Here is a 12,325-nt window from a genome sequence, read left to right as displayed (position 1 = left end):
TATTGACAGAGTAGTCCTAAGAGTTGAGCATGATTCATTTACATACATGGTCCGTTGGTCTAGGGGTATGATACTCGCTTCGGGTGTGAGTGGACCCGGGTTCAAATCCCGGACGGACCCTAGTCTTTGTAGAAGGAATTTAGTGACTATTTAATCGCAACTATTGACAGGATAGTCCTATGAGTCGAGCATGTTTCAGCTACATACATGATCCGTTGGTCGAGGGGTATGATACTCGCTTCGGGTGTGAGTGGTCCCGGGTTCAAATCCCGGACGGACCCGAGTTTTTGCAGAAGTAATTTAGAGACTATTTAAATGCAACTATTGACAGGGTAGTCCTATGAGTCGAGCATGTTTCAGCTACATACATGATCCGTTGGTCGAGGGGTATGATACTCGCTTTGGGTGCGAGTGGTCCCGGTTTCAAATCCCGGACGGACCCGATTTTTGCAGAAGGAATTTAGTGACTATTTAATTGCAACTATTGACAGGGTAGTCCTATGAGCTGAGCATGATTCAGTTACATACATGGTCCGTTGGTCTAGGGGTATGATACTCGCTTTGGGTGCGAGTGGTCCCGGGTTCAAATCCCGGACGGACCCGATTTTTGCAGAAGGAATTTAGTGACTATTTAATTGCAACTATTGACAGAGTAGTCCTAAGAGTTGAGCATGATTCATTTACATACATGGTCCGTTGGTCTAGGGGTATGATACTCGCTTCGGGTGTGAGTGGTCCCGGGTTCAAATCTTGGACGGACCCTAGTCTTTGTAGAAGGAATTTAGTGACTATTTAATCGCAACTATTGACAGGATAGTCCTATGAGTCGAGCATGTTTCAGCTACATACATGATCCGTTGGTCGAGGGGTATGATACTCGCTTTAAGTGAGAGTGGTCCCGGGTTCAAATCCCGGACGGACCCAATTTTTGCAGAAGGAATTCAGTGACTATTTAATCGCAACTATTGACAGGGTAGTCCTACGAGTTGAGCATGTTTCAGTTACATACATGGCCCGATGGTCTAGGGGTATGATACTCGCTTTAAGTGCGAGTGGTCCCGGGTTCAAATCCGGACGGACCCGATTTTTGCAGAAGGAATTTAGTGACTATTTAATTGTAACTATTGACAGGGTAGTCCTATGAGTTGAGCATGATTCAGTTACGTACATGGTCCGTTGGTCTAGGGGTAAGATACTCGCTGTGGGTGCGAGTGGTCCCGGGTTCAAATCCTGGACGGACCCGATTTTTGCAGAAGGAATTTAGTGACTATTTAATTGCAACTATTGACAGGGTAGTCCAAAGAGTTGAGCATGATTCATTTACATACATGGTCCGTTGGTCTAGGGGTATGATACTCGCTTCGGGTGTGAGTGGTCACGGGTTCAATTCCCGGACGGACCCGAGTTTTTGCAGAAGGAATTCAGTGACTATTTAATCGCAACTATTAACAGGGTAGTCCTATGAGTTGAGCATGATTCCGTTACATACATGGTCCGTTGGTCTAGGGGTATGATACTCGCTTCGGGTGTGAGTGGTCCCGGGTTCAAATCCCGGACGGACCCTAGTATTTGTAGAAGGAATTTAGTGACTATTTAATCGCAACTATTGACAGGGTAGTCCTACGAGTTGAGCATGTTTCAGTTACATACATGGCCCGATGGTCTAGGGGTATGATACTCGCTTTAAGTGCGAGTGGTCCCGGGTTCAAATCCCGGACGGACCCGATTTTTGCAGAAGGAATTTAGTGACTATTTAATTCTAACTATTGACAGGGTAGTCCTATGAGTTGAGCATGATTCAGTTACATACATGGTCCGTTGGTCTAGGAGTATGATACTCGCTTTGGGTGCGAGTGGTCCCGGGTTCAAATCCCGGACGGATCCGATTTTTGCAGAAGGAATTTAGTGACTATTTAATTGCAACTATTGACAGGGTAGTCCTATGAGTTGAGCATGATTCATTTACATACATGGTCCGTTGGTCTAGGGGTATGATACTCGCTTCGGGTGTGAGTGGTCACGGGTTCAATTCCCGGACGGACCCGAGTTTTTGCAGAAGTAATTGACTATTTAAACACAAATAGTTAAATTGTACCCTACGAGTTGAGCACGCTATGGATTCATACTTGGTCCGTTGGTCTAGGGGTATGATACTCGCTTCGGGTGTGAGTGGTCCCGGGTTCAAATCCCGGACGGACCCTAGTATTTGTAGAAGGAATTTAGTGACTATTTAATCGCAACTATTGACAGGGTAGTCCTACGAGTTGAGCATGTTTCAGATTCATTCATGGTCCGTTGGTCCAGGGGTATGATACTCGCTTTGGGTGCGAGTGGTCCCGGTTTCAAATCCCGGACGGACCCGAGTTTTGCAGAAGTAATTTAGCGACTATTTAAATACAACTAGTTAAATTATAGGCCTATGAGTTAAGCATGTTTCAGTGTCATACAGTCCCGTTGGTCTAGGGGTATGATAGTCGCTTTGGGTGCGAGTGGTCCCGGGTTCAAATCCCGGACGGACCCAAGTTTTGCAGAAGTAATTTAGCGACTATTTAAATGCAACTAGTTAAATTGTACCCTACGAGTTGAGCATGTTTCAGTTACATACATGGCCCGATGGTCTAGGGGTATGATACTCGCTTTGGGTGCGAGTGGTCCCGGGTTCAAATCCCGGACGGACCCGAGTTTTGCAGAAGTAATTTAGCGACTATTTAAATACAACTAGTTAAATTATAGGCCTATGAGTTAAGCATGTTTCAGTGTCATACAGTCCCGTTGGTCTAGGGGTATGATACTCGCTTTGGGTGCGAGTAGTCCTGGGTTCATATCCCGGACGGACCCGAGTTTTGCAGAAGTAATTTAGTGACTTTTTAATCGCAACTATTGACAGGGTAGTCCTATGAGTCGAGCATGTTTCAGCTACATACATGATCCGTTGGTCGAGGGGTATGATACTCGCTTTAAGTGAGAGTGGTCCCGGGTTCAAATCCCGGACGGACCCGATTTTTGCAGAAGGAATTCAGTGACTATTTAATTGCAACTATTAACAGGGTAGTCCTACGAGTTGAGCATGATTCCGTTACATACATGGTCCGTTGGTCTAGGGGTATGATACTCGCTTCGGGTGTGAGTGGTCCCGGGTTCAAATCCCGGACGGACCCGAGTTTTGCAGAAGTAATTTAGTGACTATTTAAATGCAACTAGTTAAATTGTACCCTACGAGTTGAGCATGTTTCAGTTTCATACATGGTCCGTTGGTCTAGGGGTATGATACTCGCTTCGGGTGTGAGTGGTCCCGGGTTCAAATCCCGGACGGACCCTAGTCTTTGTAGAAGTAATTTAGTGACTATTTAATCGCAACTATTGACAGGGTAGTCCTATGAGTAAAGCATGTTTCAGTTACATACATGGTCCGTTGGTCTAGGGGTATGATACTCGCTTCGGGTGTGAGTGGTCCCGGGTTCAAATCCCGGACGGACCCTAGTATTTGTAGAAGGAATTTAGTGACTATTTAATTGCAACTATTGACAGGGTAGTCCTACGAGTTGAGCATGTTTCAGTTACATACATGGCCCGATGGTCTAGGGGTATGATACTCGCTTTAAGTGCGAGTGGTCCCGGGTTCAAATCCCGGACGGACCCGATTTTTGCAGAAGGAATTTAGTGACTATTTAATTGTAACTATTGACAGGGTAGTCCTATGAGTTGAGCATGATTCAGTTACATACATGGTCCGTTGGTCTAGGGGTATGATACTCGCTTCGGGTGTGAGTGGTCCCGGGTTCAAATCCCGGACGGACCCTAGTATTTGTAGAAGGAATTTAGTGACTATTTAATCGCAACTATTGACAGGGTAGTCCTACGAGTTGAGCATGTTTCAGATTCATTCATGGTCCGTTGGTCCAGGGGTATGATACTCGCTTTGGGTGCGAGTGGTCCCGGGTTCAAATCCCGGACGGACCCGAGTTTTGCAGAAGTAATTTAGCGACTATTTAAATACAACTAGTTAAATTATAGGCCTATGAGTTAAGCATGTTTCAGTGTCATACAGTCCCGTTGGTCTAGGGGTATGATAGTCGCTTTGGGTGCGAGTGGTCCCGGGTTCAAATCCCGGACGGACCCAAGTTTTGCAGAAGTAATTTAGTGACTATTTAAATGCAACTAGTTAAATTGTACCCTACGAGTTGAGCATGTTTCAGTTACATACATGGCCCGATGGTCTAGGGGTATGATACTCGCTTTGGGTGCGAGTGGTCCCGGGTTCAAATCCCGGACGGACCCGAGTTTTGCAGAAGTAATTTAGCGACTATTTAAATACAACTAGTTAAATTATAGGCCTATGAGTTAAGCATGTTTCAGTGTCATACAGTCCCGTTGGTCTAGGGGTATGATACTCGCTTTGGGTGCGAGTAGTCCTGGGTTCATATCCCGGACGGACCCGAGTTTTGCAGAAGTAATTTAGTGACTTTTTAATCGCAACTATTGACAGGGTAGTCCTATGAGTCGAGCATGTTTCAGCTACATACATGATCCGTTGGTCGAGGGGTATGATACTCGCTTTAAGTGAGAGTGGTCCCGGGTTCAAATCCCGGACGGACCCGATTTTTGCAGAAGGAATTCAGTGACTATTTAATTGCAACTATTAACAGGGTAGTCCTACGAGTTGAGCATGATTCCGTTACATACATGGTCCGTTGGTCTAGGGGTATGATACTCGCTTCGGGTGTGAGTGGTCCCGGGTTCAAATCCCGGACGGACCCGAGTTTTGCAGAAGTAATTTAGTGACTATTTAAATGCAACTAGTTAAATTGTACCCTACGAGTTGAGCATGTTTCAGTTTCATACATGGTAAGTTGGTCTAGGGGTATGATACTCGCTTCGGGTGTGAGTGGTCCCGGGTTCAAATCCCGGACGGACCCTAGTCTTTGTAGAAGTAATTTAGTGACTATTTAATCGCAACTATTGACAGGGTAGTCCTATGAGTAAAGCATGTTTCAGTTACATACATGGTCCGTTGGTCTAGGGGTATGATACTCGCTTCGGGTGTGAGTGGTCACGGGTTAAAATCCCGGACGGACCCAAGTTTTTGCAGTAGTAATTGACTATTTAAACAGAAATGGTAAAATTGTAGGCCTATGAGTTTAGCATGTTTCAGTGTCATACAGTCCCGTTGGTCTAGGGGTATGATACTCGCTTTGGGTGCGAGTAGTCCTGGGTTCATATCCCGGACGGACCCGAGTTTTGCAGAAGTAATTTAGTGACTTTTTAATCGCAACTATTGACAGGGTAGTCCTATGAGTCGAGCATGTTTCAGCTACATACATGATCCGTTGGTCGAGGGGTATGATACTCGCTTTAAGTGAGAGTGGTCCCGGGTTCAAATCCCGGACGGACCCGATTTTTGCAGAAGGAATTCAGTGACTATTTAATTGCAACTATTAACAGGGTAGTCCTACGAGTTGAGCATGATTCCGTTACATACATGGTCCGTTGGTCTAGGGGTATGATACTCGCTTCGGGTGTGAGTGGTCCCGGGTTCAAATCCCGGACGGACCCGAATTTTGCAGAAGTAATTTAGTGACTATTTAAATGCAACTAGTTAAATTGTACCCTACGAGTTGAGCATGTTTCAGTTTCATACATGGTAAGTTGGTCTAGGGGTATGATACTCGCTTCGGGTGTGAGTGGTCCCGGGTTCAAATCCCGGACGGACCCTAGTCTTTGTAGAAGTAATTTAGTGACTATTTAATCGCAACTATTGACAGGGTAGTCCTATGAGTAAAGCATGTTTCAGTTACATACATGGTCCGTTGGTCTAGGGGTATGATACTCGCTTCGGGTGTGAGTGGTCACGGGTTAAAATCCCGGACGGACCCAAGTTTTTGCAGAAGTAATTGACTATTTAAACAGAAATGGTAAAATTGTAGGCCTATGAGTTTAGCATGTTTCAGTGTCATACAGTCCCGTTGGTCTAGGGGTATGATACTCGCTTTGGGTGCGAGTGGTCCTGGGTTCATATCCCGGACGGACCCGAGTTTTTTAGAAGTGATTTAGTTACTATTTAAATGCAACTAGTTAAATTGTACCCTACGAGTTGAGCATGTTATAGTTTCAGACTTGGTCCGTTGGTCTAGGGGTATGATACTCGCTTCGGGTGTGAGTGGTCCCGGGTTCAAATCCCGGACGGACCCTAGTCTTTGTAGAAGGAATTTAGTGACTATTTAATCGCAACTATTGACAGGGTAGTCCTACGAGTTGAGCATATGTCAGTTTCATACATGGTCCGTTGGTCTAGGGGTATGATACTCGCTTTGGGGGCGAGTAGTCCTGGGTTCATATCCCGGACGGACCCGAGTTTTTGCAGAAGTAATTTAGTGACTATTTAATCGCAACTATTGACAGGGTAGTCCTATGAGTTGAGCATGTTTCAGTTACATACATGGTCCGTTGGTCTAGGGGTATGATACTCGCTTTGGGTGCGAGTAGTCCTGGGTTCATATCCCGGACGGACCCGAGTTTTTGCAGAAGTAATTTAGTGACTATTTAATCGCAACTATTGACAGGGTAGTCCTATTAGTTGAGCATGTTTCAGTTACATACATGGTCCGTTGGTCTAGGGGTATGATACTCGCTTCGGGTGTGAGTGGTCCCGGGTTCAAATCCCGGACGGACCCGAGTTTTTGCAGAAGTAATTTAGAGACTATTTAAATGCAACTATTGACAGGGTAGTCCTATGAGTCGAGCATGTTTCAGCTACATACATGATCCGTTGGTCGAGGGGTATGATACTCGCTTTGGGTGCGAGTGGTCCCGGTTTCAAATCCCGGACGGACCCGATTTTTGCAGAAGGAATTTAGTGACTATTTAATTGCAACTATTGACAGGGTAGTCCTATGAGCTGAGCATGATTCAGTTACATACATGGTCCGTTGGTCTAGGGGTATGATACTCGCTTTGGGTGCGAGTGGTCCCGGGTTCAAATCCCGGACGGACCCGATTTTTGCAGAAGGAATTTAGTGACTATTTAATTGCAACTATTGACAGAGTAGTCCTAAGAGTTGAGCATGATTCATTTACATACATGGTCCGTTGGTCTAGGGGTATGATACTCGCTTCGGGTGTGAGTGGTCAAGGGTTCAATTCCCGGACGGACCCGAGTTTTTGCAGAAGTAATTGACTATTTAAACACAAATAGTTAAATTGTACCCTACGAGTTGAGCACGTTATGGTTTCATATTTGGTCCGTTGGTCTAGGGGTATGATACTCGCTTCGGGTGTGAGTGGTCCCGGGTTCAAATCCCGGACGGACCCTAGTCTTTGTAGAAGGAATTTAGTGACTATTTAATCGCAACTATTGACAGGGTAGTCCTACGAGTTGAGCATGTTTCAGTTTCATACATGGTCCGTTGGTCTAGGGGTATGATACTCGCTTTGGGTGCGAGTGGTCCCGGGATCAAATCCCGGACGGACCCGAGTTTTGCAGAAGTAATTTAGCGACTATTTAAATACAACTAGTTAAATTATAGGCCTATGAGTTAAGCATGTTTCAGTGTCATACAGTCCCGTTGGTCTAGGGGTATGATAGTCGCTTTGGGTGCGAGTGGTCCCGGGTTCAAATCCCGGACGGACCCGAGTTTTGCAGAAGTAATTTAGTGACTATTTAAAAGCAACTAGTTAAATTGTACCCTAAGAGTTGAGCATGTTTCAGTTACATACATGGCCCGATGGTCTAGGGGTATGATACTCGCTTTAGGTGCGAGTGGTCCCGGGTTCAAATCCCGGACGGACCCGAGTTTTGCAGAAGAAATTTAGCGACTATTTAATTGCAACTATTGACAGAGTAGTCCTAAGAGTTGAGCATGATTCATTTACATACATGGTCCGTTGGTCTAGGGGTATGATACTCGCTTCGGGTGTGAGTGGTCCCGGGTTCAAATCCCGGACGGACCCTAGTCTTTGTAGAAGGAATTTAGTGACTATTTAATCGCAACTATTGACAGGATAGTCCTATGAGTCGAGCATGTTTCAGCTACATACATGATCCGTTGGTCGAGGGGTATGATACTCGCTTCGGGTGTGAGTGGTCCCGGGTTCAAATCCCGGACGGACCCGAGTTTTTGCAGAAGTAATTTAGAGACTATTTAAATGCAACTATTGACAGGGTAGTCCTATGAGTCGAGCATGTTTCAGCTACATACATGATCCGTTGGTCGAGGGGTATGATACTCGCTTTGGGTGCGAGTGGTCCCGGGTTCAAATCCCGGACGGACCCGATTTTTGCAGAAGGAATTTAGTGACTATTTAATTGCAACTATTGACAGAGTAGTCCTAAGAGTTGAGCATGATTCATTTACATACATGGTCCGTTGGTCTAGGGGTATGATACTCGCTTCGGGTGTGAGTGGTCCCGGGTTCAAATCCCGGACGGACCCTAGTCTTTGTAGAAGGAATTTAGTGACTATTTAATCGCAACTATTGACAGGGTAGTCCTACGAGTTGAGCATGTTTCAGTTACATACATGGCCCGATGGTCTAGGGGTATGATACACGCTTTAAGTGCGAGTGGTCCCGGGTTCAAATCCCGGACGGACCCGATTATTGCAGAAGGAATTTAGTGACTATTTAATTGTAACTATTGACAGGGTAGTCCTATGAGTTGAGCATGATTCAGTTACATACATGGTCCGTTGGTCTAGGGGTATGATACTCGCTTCGGGTGTGAGTGGTCAAGGGTTCAATTCCCGGACGGACCCGAGTTTTTGCAGAAGTAATTGACTATTTAAACACAAATAGTTAAATTGTACCCTACGAGTTGAGCACGTTATGGTTTCATATTTGGTCCGTTGGTCTAGGGGTATGATACTCGCTTCGGGTGTGAGTGGTCCCGGGTTCAAATCCCGGACGGACCCTAGTCTTTGTAGAAGGAATTTAGTGACTATTTAATCGCAACTATTGACAGGGTAGTCCTACGAGTTGAGCATGTTTCAGTTTCATACATGGTCCGTTGGTCTAGGGGTATGATACTCGCTTTGGGTGCGAGTGGTCCCGGGATCAAATCCCGGACGGACCCGAGTTTTGCAGAAGTAATTTAGCGACTATTTAAATACAACTAGTTAAATTATAGGCCTATGAGTTAAGCATGTTTCAGTGTCATACAGTCCCGTTGGTCTAGGGGTATGATAGTCGCTTTGGGTGCGAGTGGTCCCGGGTTCAAATCCCGGACGGACCCGAGTTTTGCAGAAGTAATTTAGTGACTATTTAAAAGCAACTAGTTAAATTGTACCCTACGAGTTGAGCATGTTTCAGTTACATACATGGCCCGATGGTCTAGGGGTATGATACTCGCTTTAGGTGCGAGTGGTCCCGGGTTCAAATCCCGGACGGACCCGAGTTTTGCAGAAGAAATTTAGCGACTATTTAAATACAACTAGTTAAATTATAGGCCTATGAGTTAAGCATGTTTCAGTGTCATACAGTCCCGTTGGTCTAGGGGTATGATACTCGCTTTGGGTGCGAGTAGTCCTGGGTTCATATCCCGGACGGACCCGAGTTTTGCAGAAGTAATTTAGTGACTATTTAATCGCAACTATTGACAGGGTAGTCCTATGAGTTAAGCATGTTTCAATTACATACATGGTCCGTTGGTCGAGGGGTATGATACTCGCTTCGGGTGTGAGTGGTCCCGGGTTCAAATCCCGGACAGCCCCGAGATTTTGCAGAAGTAATTTAGTGACTATTTAATCGCAACTATTGACAGGGTAGTCATATGAGTCGAGCATGTTTCAGCTACATACATGATCCGTTGGTCGAGGGGTATGATACTCGCTTTAAGTGAGAGTGGTTCCGGGTTCAAATCCCGGACGGACCCGATTTTTGCAGAAGGAATTCAGTGACTATTTAATTGCAACTATTAACAGGGTAGTCCTATGAGTTGAGCATGATTCCGTTACATACATGGTCCGTTGGTCTAGGGGTATGATACTCGCTTCGGGTGTGAGTGGTCCCGGGTTCAAATCCCGGACGGACCCTAGTCTTTGTAGAAGGAATTTAGTGACTAATTAATCGCAACTATTGACAGGGTAGTCCTACGAGTTGAGCATGTTTCAGTTTCATACATGGTCCGTTGGTCTAGGGGTATGATACTCGCTTTGGGTGCGAGTGGTCCCGGGTCCAAATCCCGGACGGACCCGATTTTTGCAGAAGAAATTAAGTGACTATTTAAATGCAACTACTGAAATGGTAGTCTTTGAGTCGAGCATGTTTCAGTTACATACATGGCCCGATGGTCTAGGGGTATGATACTCGCTTTGGGTGCGAGTGGTCCCGGGTTCAAATCCCGGACGGACCCGAGTTTTACAGAAGTAATTTAGTGACTATTTAAATGCAACTACTGAAATGGTAGTCTTTGAGTCGAGCATGTTTCAGTTACATACATGGCCCGATGGTCAAGGGGTATGATACTCGCTTTGGGTGGGAGTGGTCCCGGGTTCAAATCCCGGACGGACCAGAGTTTTGCAGAAGGATTTTAGCGACTATTTAAATACAACTAGTTAAATTAGAGGCCTATGAGTTAAGCATATTTCAGTGTCATACAGTCCCGTTGGTCTAGGGGTATGATACTCGCTTCGGGTGCGAGTGGTCCTGGGTTCATATCCCGGACGGACCCGAGTTTTGCAGAAGTAATTTAGTGACTATTTAAATGCAACTAGTTAAATTGTACCCTACGAGTTGAGCATGTTATAGTTTCATACTTGGTCCGTTGGTCTAGGGGTATGATACTCGCTTCGGGTGTGAGTGGTCCCGGGTTCAAATCCCGGACAGCCCCGAGTTTTTGCAGAAGTAATTTAGAGACTATTTAATCGCAACTATTGACAGGGTAGTCCTATGAGTTGAGCATGTTTCAGTTACATACATGGTCCGTTGGTCTAGGGGTATGATACTCGCTTCGGGTGTGAGTGGTCCCGGGTTCAAATCCCGGACAGCCCCGAGTTTTTGCAGAAGTAATTTAGAGACTATTTAAATGCAACTATTGACAGGGTAGTCCTATGAGTCGAGCATGATTCAGTTACGTACATGGTCCGTTGGTCTAGGGGTATGATAATCGCTTTAAAGTCCCACGCGGTCGCTGTTAGTTCAGTCATTTTGCCACTAGGCTGCGCTGGCGACGCAGTTGTACAACTCTGGCATTTCGTCTTATTGGTTGAAATATCGAGGCGCGAAATTCGAATATTTTCGTTCATAAAAAACCAATAAAAGAGACTACCTAGATGGACTGGCAAGTTAGCTCTTTAATACTTTTCGAGTATGGAAATTTTCATTGAAGGAAAAGTAGTTTACAGTCCAAATTCTGTCTCTATTCTTTGAGTAATGTAGTAGGTTTTTCCCCTCGAAAAACCTCCTAAGATCCTATCAGTTGTTGGATAGAGTCTTTTGTTGTCGTATCGCCCATTTGGGGCGGAGTGGGGTAAAAAAATATCTAACCCTCTCCGATGGAAAGGTTTTGTTAAGTTGTATCGCCGTTGTCAATTGACCCTATTCGCCTAGCTTATTTCATACAATACGCGCAATATATTACTGACAAGCGATGTACGTTTTAAATATATCTAAAATTGGGGTGTTTTTTTTTCATTCAACAATAGCGTAAATAATCCCATCACATTCTTGAGTTCAAAAATTGGCGCAGAATGCTGTTCGATCTAGGCCTATGTTAGAAGGTTCAAGTCCCTGAATCTATTTCGGTTTATTTATTACGGTTCGAAAATAATAGAGCTATCTCAGAAGGCTTAGTGTGACATCACCCATACTATTTGCCCATAGAACCAAAGCGGTACCAAACATGGCCGCCCATTGCCAAAGCTAAGCCCGTGACGTTTCACCTAGGCATAGACGTCACAACTGAGATAGCTCTATTAAGGCCGGTTCAGACGACACTATTTTTCTCGCTACGCTCGCTGTGCTGAGCTCATCAGATTTTCTGGCTTCACCAGCCTTTAGAAAATTCACTGTTCACACGGACAAAATTTCCTCACCGAGGTCAACAGCATGTCAACAGTGAGAAAATTTTGTCCGTGTGAACAGTGAATTTTCTAGAGGCTGGTGAAGCCAGAAAATCTGATGAGCTCAGCACAGCGAGCGTAGCGAGAAAAATAGTGTCGTCTGAACGGGCCTTTATTGGTAGATTCCGCGCGCGGGCATTTTATAAATACTGAATGCATAAATTGTTTGAGTTGGTGCTAGAAATTTTTCTTGCATTTTCTCTTATAAAGTAAAAACTCGTCTCTCCGATTCTCCTCCTTATACGTGCTTGCTAATGAGCTCGGTTTACCAG

The 12,325-nt window shown here is 45.2% G+C and overlaps 25 non-coding genes across 25 annotated transcripts; all 25 read left to right on the top strand.

Moving 5' to 3' along the window:
• The first annotated feature begins 48 nt into the window (after nt 1-48).
• Nucleotides 49-120, top strand: TRNAP-CGG (transfer RNA proline (anticodon CGG)). Its single transcript has one exon. It is a non-coding gene; the product is annotated as a tRNA-Pro (tRNA).
• A 410-nt stretch (nt 121-530) lies between these two features.
• On the top strand, nt 531-602 carry TRNAP-UGG (transfer RNA proline (anticodon UGG)). The gene has a single exon. It is a non-coding gene; the product is annotated as a tRNA-Pro (tRNA).
• Nucleotides 603-1,330: 728 nt separating this feature from the next.
• On the top strand, nt 1,331-1,402 carry TRNAP-CGG (transfer RNA proline (anticodon CGG)). The gene has a single exon. It is a non-coding gene; the product is annotated as a tRNA-Pro (tRNA).
• An 89-nt stretch (nt 1,403-1,491) lies between these two features.
• TRNAP-CGG (transfer RNA proline (anticodon CGG)) lies at nt 1,492-1,563 on the top strand. The gene has a single exon. It is a non-coding gene; the product is annotated as a tRNA-Pro (tRNA).
• A 409-nt stretch (nt 1,564-1,972) lies between these two features.
• TRNAP-CGG (transfer RNA proline (anticodon CGG)) lies at nt 1,973-2,044 on the top strand. Its single transcript has one exon. It is a non-coding gene; the product is annotated as a tRNA-Pro (tRNA).
• An 84-nt stretch (nt 2,045-2,128) lies between these two features.
• Nucleotides 2,129-2,200, top strand: TRNAP-CGG (transfer RNA proline (anticodon CGG)). The gene has a single exon. It is a non-coding gene; the product is annotated as a tRNA-Pro (tRNA).
• Nucleotides 2,201-3,086: 886 nt separating this feature from the next.
• TRNAP-CGG (transfer RNA proline (anticodon CGG)) lies at nt 3,087-3,158 on the top strand. The gene has a single exon. It is a non-coding gene; the product is annotated as a tRNA-Pro (tRNA).
• An 87-nt stretch (nt 3,159-3,245) lies between these two features.
• On the top strand, nt 3,246-3,317 carry TRNAP-CGG (transfer RNA proline (anticodon CGG)). Its single transcript has one exon. It is a non-coding gene; the product is annotated as a tRNA-Pro (tRNA).
• An 89-nt stretch (nt 3,318-3,406) lies between these two features.
• Nucleotides 3,407-3,478, top strand: TRNAP-CGG (transfer RNA proline (anticodon CGG)). Its single transcript has one exon. It is a non-coding gene; the product is annotated as a tRNA-Pro (tRNA).
• Nucleotides 3,479-3,727: 249 nt separating this feature from the next.
• On the top strand, nt 3,728-3,799 carry TRNAP-CGG (transfer RNA proline (anticodon CGG)). The gene has a single exon. It is a non-coding gene; the product is annotated as a tRNA-Pro (tRNA).
• Nucleotides 3,800-3,888: 89 nt separating this feature from the next.
• TRNAP-UGG (transfer RNA proline (anticodon UGG)) lies at nt 3,889-3,960 on the top strand. Its single transcript has one exon. It is a non-coding gene; the product is annotated as a tRNA-Pro (tRNA).
• A 725-nt stretch (nt 3,961-4,685) lies between these two features.
• TRNAP-CGG (transfer RNA proline (anticodon CGG)) lies at nt 4,686-4,757 on the top strand. Its single transcript has one exon. It is a non-coding gene; the product is annotated as a tRNA-Pro (tRNA).
• Nucleotides 4,758-5,481: 724 nt separating this feature from the next.
• TRNAP-CGG (transfer RNA proline (anticodon CGG)) lies at nt 5,482-5,553 on the top strand. The gene has a single exon. It is a non-coding gene; the product is annotated as a tRNA-Pro (tRNA).
• A 563-nt stretch (nt 5,554-6,116) lies between these two features.
• Nucleotides 6,117-6,188, top strand: TRNAP-CGG (transfer RNA proline (anticodon CGG)). The gene has a single exon. It is a non-coding gene; the product is annotated as a tRNA-Pro (tRNA).
• A 411-nt stretch (nt 6,189-6,599) lies between these two features.
• Nucleotides 6,600-6,671, top strand: TRNAP-CGG (transfer RNA proline (anticodon CGG)). The gene has a single exon. It is a non-coding gene; the product is annotated as a tRNA-Pro (tRNA).
• Nucleotides 6,672-6,920: 249 nt separating this feature from the next.
• On the top strand, nt 6,921-6,992 carry TRNAP-UGG (transfer RNA proline (anticodon UGG)). The gene has a single exon. It is a non-coding gene; the product is annotated as a tRNA-Pro (tRNA).
• Nucleotides 6,993-7,236: 244 nt separating this feature from the next.
• Nucleotides 7,237-7,308, top strand: TRNAP-CGG (transfer RNA proline (anticodon CGG)). The gene has a single exon. It is a non-coding gene; the product is annotated as a tRNA-Pro (tRNA).
• Nucleotides 7,309-7,397: 89 nt separating this feature from the next.
• Nucleotides 7,398-7,469, top strand: TRNAP-UGG (transfer RNA proline (anticodon UGG)). Its single transcript has one exon. It is a non-coding gene; the product is annotated as a tRNA-Pro (tRNA).
• A 246-nt stretch (nt 7,470-7,715) lies between these two features.
• TRNAL-UAG (transfer RNA leucine (anticodon UAG)) lies at nt 7,716-7,787 on the top strand. Its single transcript has one exon. It is a non-coding gene; the product is annotated as a tRNA-Leu (tRNA).
• Nucleotides 7,788-7,875: 88 nt separating this feature from the next.
• TRNAP-CGG (transfer RNA proline (anticodon CGG)) lies at nt 7,876-7,947 on the top strand. Its single transcript has one exon. It is a non-coding gene; the product is annotated as a tRNA-Pro (tRNA).
• Nucleotides 7,948-8,357: 410 nt separating this feature from the next.
• TRNAP-CGG (transfer RNA proline (anticodon CGG)) lies at nt 8,358-8,429 on the top strand. Its single transcript has one exon. It is a non-coding gene; the product is annotated as a tRNA-Pro (tRNA).
• Nucleotides 8,430-8,834: 405 nt separating this feature from the next.
• On the top strand, nt 8,835-8,906 carry TRNAP-CGG (transfer RNA proline (anticodon CGG)). The gene has a single exon. It is a non-coding gene; the product is annotated as a tRNA-Pro (tRNA).
• An 89-nt stretch (nt 8,907-8,995) lies between these two features.
• On the top strand, nt 8,996-9,067 carry TRNAP-UGG (transfer RNA proline (anticodon UGG)). Its single transcript has one exon. It is a non-coding gene; the product is annotated as a tRNA-Pro (tRNA).
• A 246-nt stretch (nt 9,068-9,313) lies between these two features.
• TRNAL-UAG (transfer RNA leucine (anticodon UAG)) lies at nt 9,314-9,385 on the top strand. Its single transcript has one exon. It is a non-coding gene; the product is annotated as a tRNA-Leu (tRNA).
• Nucleotides 9,386-9,953: 568 nt separating this feature from the next.
• TRNAP-CGG (transfer RNA proline (anticodon CGG)) lies at nt 9,954-10,025 on the top strand. Its single transcript has one exon. It is a non-coding gene; the product is annotated as a tRNA-Pro (tRNA).
• Nucleotides 10,026-12,325: the final 2,300 nt, after the last annotated feature.

The sequence above is a fragment of the Phalangium opilio genome, unplaced genomic scaffold (assembly GCF_054372755.1).
Source record: "Phalangium opilio isolate 3A_F unplaced genomic scaffold, DU_Popi_V2 ptg000093l_1, whole genome shotgun sequence".
NCBI lineage: Eukaryota > Metazoa > Arthropoda > Arachnida > Opiliones > Phalangiidae > Phalangium > Phalangium opilio.
This window is presented reverse-complemented; position numbering and strand designations above follow the sequence as displayed.